The 14,300-nt window shown below is 39.2% G+C and overlaps 1 protein-coding gene across 1 annotated transcript in view; it reads right to left on the bottom strand.

The window, feature by feature from the left end:
* GABRB1 (gamma-aminobutyric acid type A receptor subunit beta1) overlaps positions 1 to 14,300 on the bottom strand; it is a 494,464-nt gene that overhangs the window by 325,199 nt on the left and 154,965 nt on the right. The window lies entirely within an intron of this gene.

Below are 14,300 nucleotides of genomic sequence, written 5' to 3'. Positions count from 1 at the left end.
ATGAGTGCCGGTTCAAGTCCCAGCTGCTACACTTCCAACTCAGCTCTCTATAATGGCCTGGGAAAGCAGTAGAAAATGGTCCAAGTCCTTGGGCCCCTGCACCCCCATGGGAGACCTGGAAGAATTTCCTGGCTCCTAGCTTCAGATCAGCGCATTTCCAGCCGTTGCGGCCAACTGGGGAGTGAACCAGAGGATGGAAGATCTCTCTCCTTCTGCCTCTCCTTCTCTCTCTGTGTAACTCTGACTTTCAAGTAAATAAATAAATCTTTAAAAAAGAGAAATTGAGCAGTCCATGCTTTGACTGTTGAGGAACAGTTTTTTGTATTTTTTATTTGTACTATTTTATATTTTTTTAAGATTTTTTTATTTGACAGGCAGAGTTACAGTGAGAGAGAGACAGAGAGAGAGGTCTTCCTTCCATTGGTTCATCCCCCAAATGGCCACCACGGCTGGCACACTGCATCGATCCAGAGCCAGGTGCCCCTTGTGGTCTCCCATGCAGGTGCAGGCACCCAAGCACCTGGGCCATCCTCCATTGCCCTCCCGAGCCACAGTAGAGAGCTGGACCAGAAGAGCAGCAACCGGGACTAGAACCCGGCACCCATATGGGATGCCATGCTGCAGGCTGAGGATTAACCAAGTGAGCCACGGTGCCAGCCCCCATTTATTTTATCTTATTTTACTTAAACTTTTTTATACTGTCATTGAATTATTTACTTAACATAGAGTTAACCATATGTGTATAAAGTTAATTGAAAATAGATTGTAGTTAAAAATAAGAGATTAAGAGAGGGAAGAGGAAGGGGAGCAGGAGTTTGGGGGTGGGGCGGGGACAGAGGGAAGAATCACCATGACCCTAAAGTTATAATTGTGAAATGCATGAAGTGTGTAACTGTAAAGAAGTATATTTCTGCATACATTCCTATGACTTACTTCTAAGGCTACAGCTTAAAAACTTGCCATGGGACTCCAAATCCCCTTAAGCTGGGTAGTAAAAAGAGTATTCTAAGTGTTAAGAGATCATATGGATAGAATCAAGTGTTAAAGCAATCATATAGATAGGATAAGTGTTTGGTAATAATAATAGAATTAAAAAGGAATGAATGCCTCAACATGGGAAGCAGTCCATACAGCAGTCTCATAGAATGACAATTGCCTTAAGTAACACTCTGACCTCAGAATCAATCCTTAAGGCCTTGTGGTTTGGCTGAAAAGCCCAGAGGAGTACTGCTGGCATGGAAAGCCAAGATACTGTGGCAAAAAATGTTCTACATGAAGGACCTCTGTGGGTGAGACCCCAGTGGAAAGAAGGAGGGACTTTCCTCTGAAGGGAGGAGAGAACTTCCACTTTGCCTATGGCCTTGTCAAAAAATTAAAGGAGTTTCTGGATCCAAAAGGCTTTCATAGCTGTGGCAGCTTTTATCAAGAGCCTTCACTGATCACTGATGCCAAGACCTCTGTCCTCAAAGAGCTGTATTATGAGACTTTTTCTCAAAGAATTACTTCATTTTAGTGTATTCAGTGGAGGATATTCTTATGTCACACAAATTACAGTTACGTCTAAGTGCTCACAAAAGATGTATCATTCTTGGGTTCCTCTTTAAAGATAATTAAGTTTCCCAAAAAGACAGAAAGGAAAAAGCGATATTACCATCAAGATACTTTGAATAACTCTTGTCTGGCCTGCTGAGGAATAACTTTTGTTCTTGTTTATTTTTAAGGTTTTTATTTTTGGTTGTTTTTGTTTTTCTTTTTTTGTCCCACTCATACAAAGTGCTGAAATTCTTACCTAGAATAGAGCTAATCTTCTGTGTATAAAGTTAAATGAAAATAGATCTTAGTAAAAAAAAAAAAAAAACCAAACTGGGAACAGGTGAGGGAAGAGGAAGAGGAGTTACGAGTGTAGGTGTGGTGGCAAGGATTACTATGTTCCTAAAGTTGTGTGTATGAAAGGTATGCAAGTAAAAAAAGAAATTATACAAACTAATTCTAAATATTTGGCTAGAATAGAAAAATTATGAACCACAAAAATATTAATTTTTTTTTTTTTTTTTTTTTTTTTTTTTTTTTTGGTGACAGGCAGAGTTAGACAGTGAGAGAGAGAGACAGAGAGAAAAGTCTTCCTTTTTTGATTGGTTCACCCCCCAAGTGGCCGCTATGGCCGTTGCTGTGCTGATCCGAGGCCAGGAGCCAGGTGCTTCCTCCTGGTGTCCCATGTGGGTGCAGGGCCCAAGCACTTGGGCCATCCTCTACTGCCCTCCCGGGCCACAGCAGAGAGCTGGACTGGAAGAGGAGCAACCGGGACAGAATCTGGCGCCCCGATCGGGACTAGAACCTGGTGTGCCAGCGCTACAGGTGGAGGATTAGCCTATTGAGTCACACGCTGGCCTAGAGGCAAGTTTTATAAATAATAATGAAATGGAAAGATGGTCATTTCATCTATATACAGTAAATTTTAAATAATAACAAATCATTAAAACTACAGAACATTTTTAATCATTGATTTGAGAAAAATGTAAACAGTTTCAAAAAAATATATTTGCAGCAATACTGATACACACAAGCATTTCTTTTTTTCTTGTTTTTTGATCATCTTCATTTTCAATTTTGGTTCCCACATATTTAAAGAGAACATATGGTATTTGTCTGTTTCTTGTTAATTATACTCAATGGGATATTCGATTACATCCATTTTGATGCAAATGGTAGTATTTCACTTTTTTATTATTGAATTATATATATATATATACATATATATCTCACATTTTCTTTATCCATTCATCTGATGATGAACACCTTGGTTGATTCCATATTTTGGCAACTGTGAACAGGGCTGCTATGAACATGGTAGTTGTGGATATAACTTTTTTTCTAATTTTTTTTTTTGACAGGCAGAGTGGACAGTGAGAGAGAGAGACAGAGAGAAAGGTCTTCCTTTGCCGTTGGTTCACTCTCCAATGGCTGCCGCGGCCGGCGCACCACACTGATCCGATGGCAGGAGCCAGGTGCTTCTCCTGGTCTCCCATGGGGTGCAGGGCCCAAGCACTTGGGCCATCCTCCACTGCACTCCCTGGCCACAGCAGAGAGCTGGCCTGGAAGAGGGGTATCCGGAACAGAATCCGGCGCCCCCATCGGGACTAGAACCTGGTGTGCTTGTGCTGCAAGGCGGAGGATTAGCCTAGTGAGCCGCGGCGCCGGCTGTGGGTATAACCTTGATACAACATGTTCATGTCTTTTGGTTATACACACAAAAGTGGGATTGATGGACCATGTGAAAGTCTATTTCTTGGCCGGTGCCACGGCTCAATAGGCTAATCCTCTGCCTGCGGTGCCGGCACATGGGTTTCTGGTCCTGGTTGGGGCGCCGGATTCTGTCCCGGTTGCCCCTCTTCCAGGCCAGCTCTCTGCTGTGGCCCAGGAGTGCAGTGGATGATGGCCCAAGTGCTTGGACCCTGCACCCACATGGGAGACCAGGAGGAAGTACCTCGCTCCTGGCTTTGGATCAATGCAGTGCGTCAGCCACAGCGCGCCAGCTGCGGCAGCCATTGGAGGGTGAACCAACAGCAAAGGAAGACCTTTCTCTCTGTCTCTTTCTCTCACTGTCCACTCTGTCAAAAAAAAAAAAAAAGTCTATGTCTAGTTTTTTATGAAATCTCCACACCATTTTCTTCAGTGGCTGCATTAGTTCACGTTCCCACAAAGGAAGTTTAAGTGTTCCGTTTGCTCCACATCTTCATTTTTTATTCTCTGTCTTTTAGAGAATAGCTATTCTGATGGTGGGGAGTCTATACCTTATTTTGGATTTGATTTGCATTTCTATGATGGCTAGTGATGTTGAGAATGTTTTCATATATTTTTTGGCTATTCGTATTTCTTCTTTTGAGAATTGCCTATGGAGGCCTTGCACCCACTTCTTAACTGGATGGGTTGTTTTCTTGATACTGTTGTTGAGTTTTTTGTCTTGCTGATATATTCTGGATATAATCCTTTGTTGTGTAGGTAGCTTGCAAATATTTTTTTCCCATTTTGTTGAATGTTTCTTCAGTCTATAATCAGAAGCCTCTAAGTTTGACATAACCCCATTTGCTTAGTTTTGATTCTGAAGTTCATGCTTTGGGGGGTCTTATCCAAAAAGTTATCTTCTATAACTACATCTTGGAGTGTTTCCCCTAATTTTTATCCTCATAGTCTCGGGTCTTAAATTTAGGTGTTTGATCCATCTTGAATTTTATTTCTGCACATGTGATAGGTAATAATCTAATTTTATTCTTTTACAATTATAAATCCAATTTTGCCAACATCACTTATTGAAGAGATTATCCTCACTCCAATGTATAATGTAGGCCCTTCTGTCAAAAATCAGTTGGCTGTATGTACACAGATTAATTTCTGTGCTCTCTATTCAGTTCCATTGATCTATGTGTAGGTTTTTATGTCAGTACAATGCTGTTTCAATTACTATAGCTTTGTAGTATACTGTGAAGTCAGATTTTGTGGTGCCTTCAACTCTATTTTTTTTCTTTTTCATCCAGGATGGCTTTTACCATCCTTGTGATTCAATATGAAGTTTAGGAAGTTTTTTTTCTAATTCTGTAAAGAATGTCTGGTTGTGCCTGATCTCATTGGCAATTAAATTTTAAGTTTGAAATTAAAGTAATGACATTACGGGGAAGATCAAAAAAAGAATGATATAGAGATCTATGTTTGCAAAAATATACCTCTTGATCATCTATAGTTTTGTTTTGGAGAAGAATGTTGGATAAACGACAAAAAAGGGCAAGCTGAAAAACTGAGGGCATTTTTAAATTTTCAAATATTTTTTGAATGAATACTGTTCTGTTTGACTCATAAAGGTTATCCATTTCTGTTATCTTGATCATTCTAGTGAACGACAACTGATCTATTGGTCTAAAATGATTATATGATTATAAAGCACATGTTGATGGAAATGTCTATTGTCCTGAAGACTGACATCAGTGGTGGAACTGTTTAACAATTTCTCTTTATTTCATTTTTACTTGTTTCAGGAATTGGTTTGAGTTCAGAATTGGATATGTACTTGAGAACTTGGTTCCTTACCTGGTGCAATGTGTCACACTAAGGACAATATCCTGTACTTTTCTTTCTACCTATTTCTCCAAGCAGCAAGAGACTTAAAGGTTTGGGATCAATAAATGGATCAAGAAACCAGGAAGGAATGGCAGCGATTATCTTAGCACTTCAGTTGTTGTCTCTTTAAAATACTCTACAAATACAAGTGTAATTGTCCATTAAAAAGAGAGGGGGAGGGAGGGAAGGAAGCAGGAAGGGAATACCATTATGTTCTTAGAACTGTATTTAGTAACCACATTGAGTCTGTTAAAAACTAATTAAAATTAAATTAAAAAAAAAAAGATTGGTAGCAGTAAAATAAGGTTTTAAGATGTGAATTCCAATATCATAAAAACAGAAAAAAGAAAATAGATTGGTAGCAGTAAAACAGGTTTTAAGATGTGAATTCCAATACTGTAAAAACAGGAGTTCATTCTTAAAGGACATTTATATCAACAGTTACTTTAGCAACTATTAAGAAAATGCTGGGGCCAGTGCTGTGGCACAGGTTAATCCTCCGTCTGCTGTGCCAGCATCACATTTGGGTTGTCAGTTCTAGTCTCAGCTGCTCCTCTTCTGATCCCGCTCTCTGCTATGGCCTGGGAAAGCAGTGGAAGATGGCCCAGGTACTTGGGCCCCTGCATCCACATGGGAGACCCAGAAGAGGCTTGTGGCTCCTGGCTTTGGATCAATCAGCTCAGCTCTGGCCATTGTGGCCACTTGGGGAGTAAACTAATGGATGGAAGACCTTTCTCCCTCTCATTGTCTGTAACTCTATCAAATAAATAAATAAATAAATAAAATACTTTTTTTTTTAAATCTTGCAAAACTCTTACACAGTGTCCATGTACTGTCATTGTTGTAAATACCATTAGTTGAGAAACATTGACTCAGATTTTGCCTTTCTTCCATTCAAACTACAGTTCATGTAGAACCCAGAACGGATATTTACACATTTCTGAGAAATCCTAAAACATAAGCAATATTAATTCTGCATAATGAATTCTACTGTCCTTTGACGACTAATTCACAAGTTTATTCTGTTTACTTGAAACCATCTCACAGTAACTCAAAGCCATTCTTTCTTGTTCAATGGCAAAGACATTCACTCTTTATTACTAATCATAGTATATTCCTTTTAAAGATCTCTTCTCAATTGCTATCATTCTCATTGACACCCCCTTCAAACTTCTAACATCATGCTTTTTTGGAACAATGAATTGGACAGATCCTGGGATTAAGATTCTAAATAATCTTGATTTCGAACTCTGTTTCATGTAGACTGACAAAACTTAAGCAATAACATAACCTCTTATTCCTGAAATGTCTAATTTCTAAAATAAATACAATACTACTCAACTGGCTTACTGTATCAAATGATAAAATCAAGACTAACTTACTTGAGAAACCATAATATACAAAATAAAAATAAATACATTATCTTCAAGTTGTTCTTCATTGCATATAGATTAATATACATCCAAATACTTGGAGTATACATATTCATTTTTTTTTATTGACAGGCAGAGTGGACAGTAAGAGAGAGAGACAGAGAGAAAGGTCTTCCTTTTGCCATTGGTTCACCCTCCAATGGCCGGTGTGCTGTGGCCGGCGCACCGTGCTGATCCGATGGCAGGAGCCAGGTGCTTATTCTGGTCTCCCATGTGGGTGCAGGGCCCAAGGACCTGGGACATCCTCCACTGCACTCCCGGGCCACAGCAGAGAGCTGGCCTGGAAGAGGGGCAACTGGGACAGAATCCGGCACCCCGACCGGGACTAGAACCTGGTGTGCCAGCGCCACAGGCAGAGGATTAGCCTATTGAGCTGCTGCGCCGGCCTATTCATTTTCATAAGCATATCTTTTTAAATTACTAACTAGCTAAATACATGCTGTAAACTTTGCCATGGAGATCAGCACCATCAGCAATGGAATGCATACTTTAGTGCTACAACCAAATACTTAGCAATCAGTTTCTCATGAATGTTATAGAGAATTTCCTTACAATGAGACCTTTAGCTGAAATCTCTACAAATCCCCTCAGGGAAGTTTTAATGTATGACTGGAAAATATATTATTATAAAGTATAAAGGATTATCTTGAACATTGCCAAGAGAGTAAATCTCAACTATTCTCACCACAAAAAAGAGTAGCGTAATACATGTGTAAATAAGTTTGAGTTATTCCACAATTCATACACACTTTAAAACATGTTGTACATGAAAAATATGTACAATTTTTATATTTTCAGTAAACTCATGGAAAAATAACGTTAAAACAACAAATACTGGAAAATTTGAGCTTGTGGTAATACTGAAGGGGGAAAGGAAAAAATAGTGTAAACAGGAATAATTGTTAATTATTGTGTATGTCAGTTTGTGGGTCTGTGTGTATATTCAGACTTTTACCCTTTCGTTTATGGAATTCGTTGCTACATATAACTCATTCTGTTTTCAACACATATTGAATAAAAATCATATCATGGTTCCAAATTCAAGCAGTAATTCAAGCAGTCAGAAGTAATCGGGTGAAAATTTATGTAAATTAGTTTATTACATGTGGAAGTGGGTGATGTGGAACAAGTACCCATCAAGACAATTCTTTTTATCAATTTCTAGGGTTATTGATTTAATCTAGGTCCAGATTCTGATAAACAAAAATATGGACTAATGAGAGTGATAACTTTAATAAAACATTTTTGAAGATAATGTTCATTATAATGGTGATTAACATTATGGAGACTTAAAATACAGTAATATCTCTTTTACTGTCTATAGTGTACACTACACTTATTACAATAATCTCTTTCCTCTGAAGCATGTTCTGTAGTTTTCATAGGCCTCTCATATCTTTCATCACATTTTTGCCCATGCAGCTACTTTGTGAGAAAAGCAAATTTTGTATAAGACAATTTATGATGTACATGTCAAAGGAAGTACTGTATTTTAAATAAATTATTCTCCCTGTATGTACCTTAATATAAATGTGAACAGTTGCCACTTGGATATAATTAAGTCAATGATCATGTTTCAGTTCATCTTATTTTTTGATGGAAATGAAAGGCTTGAAATTGCTGTATTTTTGTTCTATCATAGAAGTTTTCTATTAATTCTTGGCCAAATTGCAAGCACTCCAGAGAGAATGAAGAATGAAGAAATTTTCAGAAAGATGCTAATGGTGTTTGGCCAGGAACATTACAGTCACTTTTCTGCCAGATGTATTTGCAAGGGCTCAACCAGCTTTCTCAAGAGTGTAGGCCATTCCTTGAGAAGTGTGACACATTTGAAACTTATGGGCCATAGGTTATTCTTTGATTCTGAGGTAAATTAATGAAATTTACAGGTACGAGATTGTTAATAAAATTAATGAAGTTAATTCAGGAGAGGGAAATTTTAATTCATTGAGAATAGGCAAAATAGATTATACCAAATCAGTAGTATTCAATAAAACTCCAAAGAGAATAATCTTTTAATGCAAAAGTGATAAAAATGGACAAGAAAACAGTTACATTAAATGGAAGTCATTCTTTTGGGAGAATAAAGATAATATTATTTTTAGATTTGTAGTAATTTTTCACCCCAGAGTACAGTTACCAATGTCTGAGGAAAGTTCCGTTTTTCACAATTAGAAGTGGGTTGAGGCCACATTTCAACACACAGCACATACCCCAAAACAACCTCTAGTTCAATGTGTCAGTAGTTGAGACAATATGCCTTAAACGAAAGTATCCTTGTCAAGTTTGAGAAGCCTGCCTTGTATGAAAATATTCTTATTTCGAGGCTGGCACCGTGGCTCAATAGGCTAATCCTCCACCTGTGGCACCAGCACTCCAGGTTTTACTCCTGGTTGGGGCGCCGGATTCTGTCCCCGTTGCTCCTCTTCCAGTCCAGCTCTCTGCTGTGGCCTGGGAAAGCAGCAGAGGATGGCCCAAGTGCTTGGGTCCCTGCACCCGCATGGAAGACTTGGAGGAAGTACCCTGCTCCTGGCTTCAGATCGGCGTAGCAACAGCCATAGCGACCATTAGAGGAGTGAACCAACAGAAGGAAGACCTTTCTGTCTCTCTCTCACTGTATATAACTCTCTCTCTGTCTCTCTATCTCACTGTCTAACTCTGCCTGGCAAAAAATAAAAAAAATGAAAGAAAATATTATTTTAATTGTTAATAAACAATTTTACCATTAGTTATCATGAAAATATGCATATTAACATGTTTCCCCTGCCTTTAAAACTTTGTGTCAGAGACTGTTGAAGTAAGATGATGTGTAATTTGCTATTTTGCCAAAAGAAATCATTTTATTAAAATCCATTAATTGGGACAGGCACTGTGGTGTAGCAGGTACAGCCACTGCCTGTATTGCTGGCATCCCATATGGGTGCTGGTTCAAGTCCCGGTTGCTCCACTTCTGATCTAGCTCTCTGCTATGGTGTGGGAAAGCAGTAGAAGATGGCCCAAATTCTTGGGCCCCTGCACTCGCATGGGAAGAAGCTCCTGGCTCCTGGCTTCAGATCAGCCCAGCTCCTACCATTGCAGGAGTGAAGCAGCAGATGTAAGACCTCTCTCTCTCTCTCTCTCTCTCTCTAATTTTGCCTTTCAAATAAATAATCTTTTTGAAAAATCCATTAATCACTTAGCACTGAAAATAGGTAAAATCATTTATGTGTTACAGAGCAATATATTGAGGTATGCCTTTCATGGAATGAGCTCTAAGATGACTGACATTAGTTTGGGAACTTGATAGTCCCTTATTATCTGCCTCCATGAAGAGCATACCTATCTTATGATCTTAGGGAAGAGAAAATATACTGCTTTAACATCCAGTGATACTGCATTCCCTCAAAAAGATCACATAGAATCTCTACTTTACAAACTACAATCCAGAAAACATATTTATACTTGGGGGAAGTGAACAAAAGCAACTTTTCACATTTAATTTTTGTACAGACTTTTTAAACTTTTATTTAATAAATATAATTTTTCAAAAGTACAACTTTTGGGCCAGCGCTGCAGCTCACTAGGCTAATCCTCTGCCTTGCCGCGCCGGCACACCGGGTTCTAGTCCCGGTTGGGGCGCCAGATTCTGTCCCGGTTGCCCCTCTTCCAGGCCAGCTCTCTGCTGTGGCCAGGGAGTGCAGTGGAGGATGGCCCAAGTGCTTGGGCCCTGCACCCCATGGGAGACCAGGAGAAGCACCTGGCTCCTGCCATCAGATCAGCGTGGTGCACCGGCCACAGCGTGCTGGCCACAGCGGCCATTGGAGGGTGAACCAATGACAAAAGAAAGACCTTTCTCTCTGTCTCTCTCTCTTACTGTCCACTCTGCCTGTCAAAAAAAAAAAAAGTACAACTTTTGGATTATAGCAGCTTTTTCCCTCATAACCTCCCTCCCACCTGCAACCTTCCCATCTCCCACTCCCTCTCTTCATCAAGATTCATTTTCAATTATCTTTATACACAGAAGTGTTGATCCTCTGTATATACTAAGTAAAGATTTCAACAGTTTGCACTCACACAGACACACAAAGTATAAAGAAGTGTTTGTGTAGTAGTTTTACCATTAATTCACATAGTAAAACACATTAAGCACAGAGATCCTACATGGGGAGTAGGTGCACAGAGACTCTCATTGTTGATTTATCAATAGACACTCTTATTTATGATGTCAGTAATCAATTTCAGTTCACAATTCATCATACTGATAGGTCTAAGAGTCAAAGGGATCACATAAACAAGACTACTATGCTAATACTAACTGATAGAATCAAAAAGGGAGAGAATGATCCATCATGGGAAGCGGGATACACAGCAGACCCATAGAATGGCAGATGTCCTAAACAGCACTCTGGCCTCAGAATCAGCCCGTAAGGCATTTGGATCTGGATGAAGAGCCCATGAGAGTATTATAGGCATGGAAAGCCAAGACACTCTGGCAAAAAAAAAAAGTCCTAAATGAAAGATCTCTGAGAGTGAGATCCCAGTACAAAGAATGGGCCATCAAAGAAGGAGGTACCTTTCTCTGAAGAGAGGAGTGAACCTCCACTTTGACTATGACCTTGTCTAAATAAGATCAAGTCGGAGAACTCAAAAGGCTTCCATAGCCTTGGCAACTTATGACAAGAGCCTAGGGAGATTACTGACGCCATAAACAAGAGTGTCAATTTGTTAAGTCAACAACAGGAGTACCTGTGCACTTACTCCTCATGTAGGATCTCTGGCCTTAATGTGTTGTTCAATGTGAATTAATGCTATAACTAGTACTCAAACAGTATCTTATACTTTATGTTCTGTGTGGGTGCAAACTGATGAAATTTTTACTTAATATATACTAAATCAATCTTCTGTATATAAAGAGAATTGAAAATGAATCTTGATGTGAATGGAATGGGAGAGGGAGCAGGAGTTGGGAGGGTTGCAGGCAGGAGGGAAGTTATGGGGGGGGGAGTCATTGTAATCCATAAGCTATACTTTGGAAATTTATAGTTGCTAAATAAAAATTTAAAAAATTTAAATGACTAAGAATAATTGTGTGGTAATTAAAGAGTTCAACTAATGGTATTAAGTAGAACAAAAAAAAATGCTAAAAGGAATAAAATAGTAAGTTTTTCCTTGACAGTCAGGACAAAGGCTGATCAAGTTATTGTTTTTCATAGTGTTGGTTTCATTTCTACCTTCTAAAAGATTTCCTTTTAGGTGCTCAGTCAGTTGTCACCAGTCACGGAGAACATATGATATTTGCCCCTTTGGGACTGGCTTATTTCACTCAGCATAACATTTTCCAGATTATTCCATTTTGTTGCAAATGATTGAATTTCATTGTGTGTGTGTGTGTGTGTGTTTTCTGCTGTATAGTATTCTACAGAGTACATATCCCATAGTTTCTTTATCCAGTCTTCTGTTGATGGGCATTTAGGTTGATTCCAGGTCTTAGCTATTGTGAATTGAGCTGCAATAAACATTAAGGTGCAGACAGTTCTTTTATTTGCGAATTTAAATTCCTTTGGGTAAATCCCAAAGAGTGGGATGGTTGGGTCAGGTGGTAGGGCTATATCAAGTTTCTGAGGAATCTCCAGACAGACTTCCACAGCAGATTTACCAGTTTGCATTCCCACCAACAGTGGGTTAGTGTGCCCTTTTCCCCACATCCTCTCCAGCATCTCTTGTTAGTTGATTTCTATATGTGAGCCATTCTAACCGGGGTGAGGTAAAACCTCATTGTGGTTTTGATTTACATTTCCCTGGTGGCTAATGAGCCTGAACATTTTTTCATGTCCTGTGGGCCGTTTGGATTTCCTCTTTTGAAAAATATCTATTTAGGTCCTTAGCCCATATCTTTTTTTTTTTTTTTTGAACTTATGGCTTATTTTATTTAGTGGGTTATAATTTGTTACATCATTATTGATTTTGATCTCAAACTGTTCCAGATTTGGTCAGTAACAGCATCTTCAAGCTGATTCCTATGTCCTTTTTTAAATTTTTTTTTTATTTAATGGGCATAAATTTCCAAAGTACAGCTTATGGATTACAATAGCTTCCCCCCCCATAACTCCCCTCTCACCCACAATGCTCCCCTCTCCCACTCCCTCTCCCCTTCCCTTCACATCAAGATTAATTTTCAATCATCTTTATATACAGAAGATCAATTTAGCGTATATTAAGTAAAGATTTCCACATTTTGCTCCCATACAGAAACACAAAGTGTAAAATACTATTTGAGTACTAGTTATAGCATTAATTAAACACCTAAGAGTAATTGTGTATTAATTACAGAGTTCAACCAATAGTTTTAAGTAGAATACACAATGCAACATTTGTATTGTTGTGGCTCCCCCCCCCCCAACCTCCCTCCCTCCCGTGGCCCTCCCCTCTCCCACTCCCTCTCCCATCCTGCCCTTCATCACATTTCATTTTCAATTACCTTCATATACTGAAGATCAACTTAGTATATACTAAGCAGGGATTTCAACAGGCTGCACTCACACAACTGAACCAGGTATAGAGTATTGTTCGACTAGTAGTGTTGTTTTTGAGTTTCATAGTTAAACACATTAAGGACAGAGATCCCACGTGGGGAGCATGAACCCAGTGACTCCCGTTGTTGATTTAACAATTGGCACTCTTATTTATGATGTCAGCAATCACCCGAGACTCTTGCTATGAGCTGTCTAGGCTATGGAAGCCCCTTGAGTTCACCAACTCTGAATTTGTTTAGTCAAGGCCGTATCACAGTGGAGGTTCCTTCTTCCCTTCAAAGAAAGGCGTCTCTCTCCTTAATGGCCTGATCCTTCTGCTGGGGTCTTGTTCACCAGGATCTTTCATTTAGATTGTTTTTTGCCACCGTGTCATGGCTTTCCATGCCTGTGAGATTCTCATGGACCTTTTAGTCAGATCCGAATGTCCCAAGGGTTGATTCTGAGGCAGCAGTGCTGTTTTGGCCGTTTGCCATTCTATGAGTCTGTTGTGTGTCCTGCTTCCCCCGCAGGATCAGTCTCTCCCTTTTGATTCTATCCTTCATTATTTGCTTACATTGGTCTTATTTGTGTAATCTCATCGACACTTACCCTATCTTTTTGATCGGTGGTGTATTTATACTGAGCACTTTACCAAGTGTGCTGGCAATGGTACCTGCCTCCTTGGTAAGGTTGAGTTGAAATCCCCTGGCACATTTCTAGTTCCACCATTGTAGGTAGGTCTGAGTGAGTATGTGCCATCCTATATATCTCCTCTCTCTCTTATTCCCATTCCTATTTTCACAGAGGTCAATTTTCTGTTAATTTTTAAACACTTAAGAATGTTTGTGCATTGATTGCAGAGTTCAACCAGTGGTCTTGTGTAGAGCAAACCGAGCAACAACAACAACGAAAATAGTAAAGGAACAAAATATTAAGTTGTTCCTCAATAGCCTAGACAAGGCCTTAGCCCATATCTTAAGTGGGTTGTTTGTTTTGTTGTTGTGGAGTTTCTTGATCTCTTTGTAGATTCTGGTTATTAATCCTTTATCAATTGCATAATTTGCAAATATTTTTCCCATTTTGTCAGGTGCCTCTTCACTTTCTTGTTTCTTTTGTAGTACAGAAACTTCTCAATTGATGTAACCCCAATTGTTAAATTTGGCTTTGACTCCTGTGCGTCTGTTGTCTTTTCCAAGAAATCTTTGCCTGTGCATATATCTTGCAGGGTTTCTCTGATGCTCTCTAATAATTTGGGTCACAGATTTAG

This window comes from Oryctolagus cuniculus, chromosome 2 (assembly GCF_964237555.1).
Source record: "Oryctolagus cuniculus chromosome 2, mOryCun1.1, whole genome shotgun sequence".
NCBI classification, from domain to species: Eukaryota; Metazoa; Chordata; class Mammalia; order Lagomorpha; family Leporidae; genus Oryctolagus; species Oryctolagus cuniculus.
The sequence above is the reverse complement of the archived record's forward strand: the minus strand, read 5'-3'. Positions and strand labels throughout refer to the sequence as shown.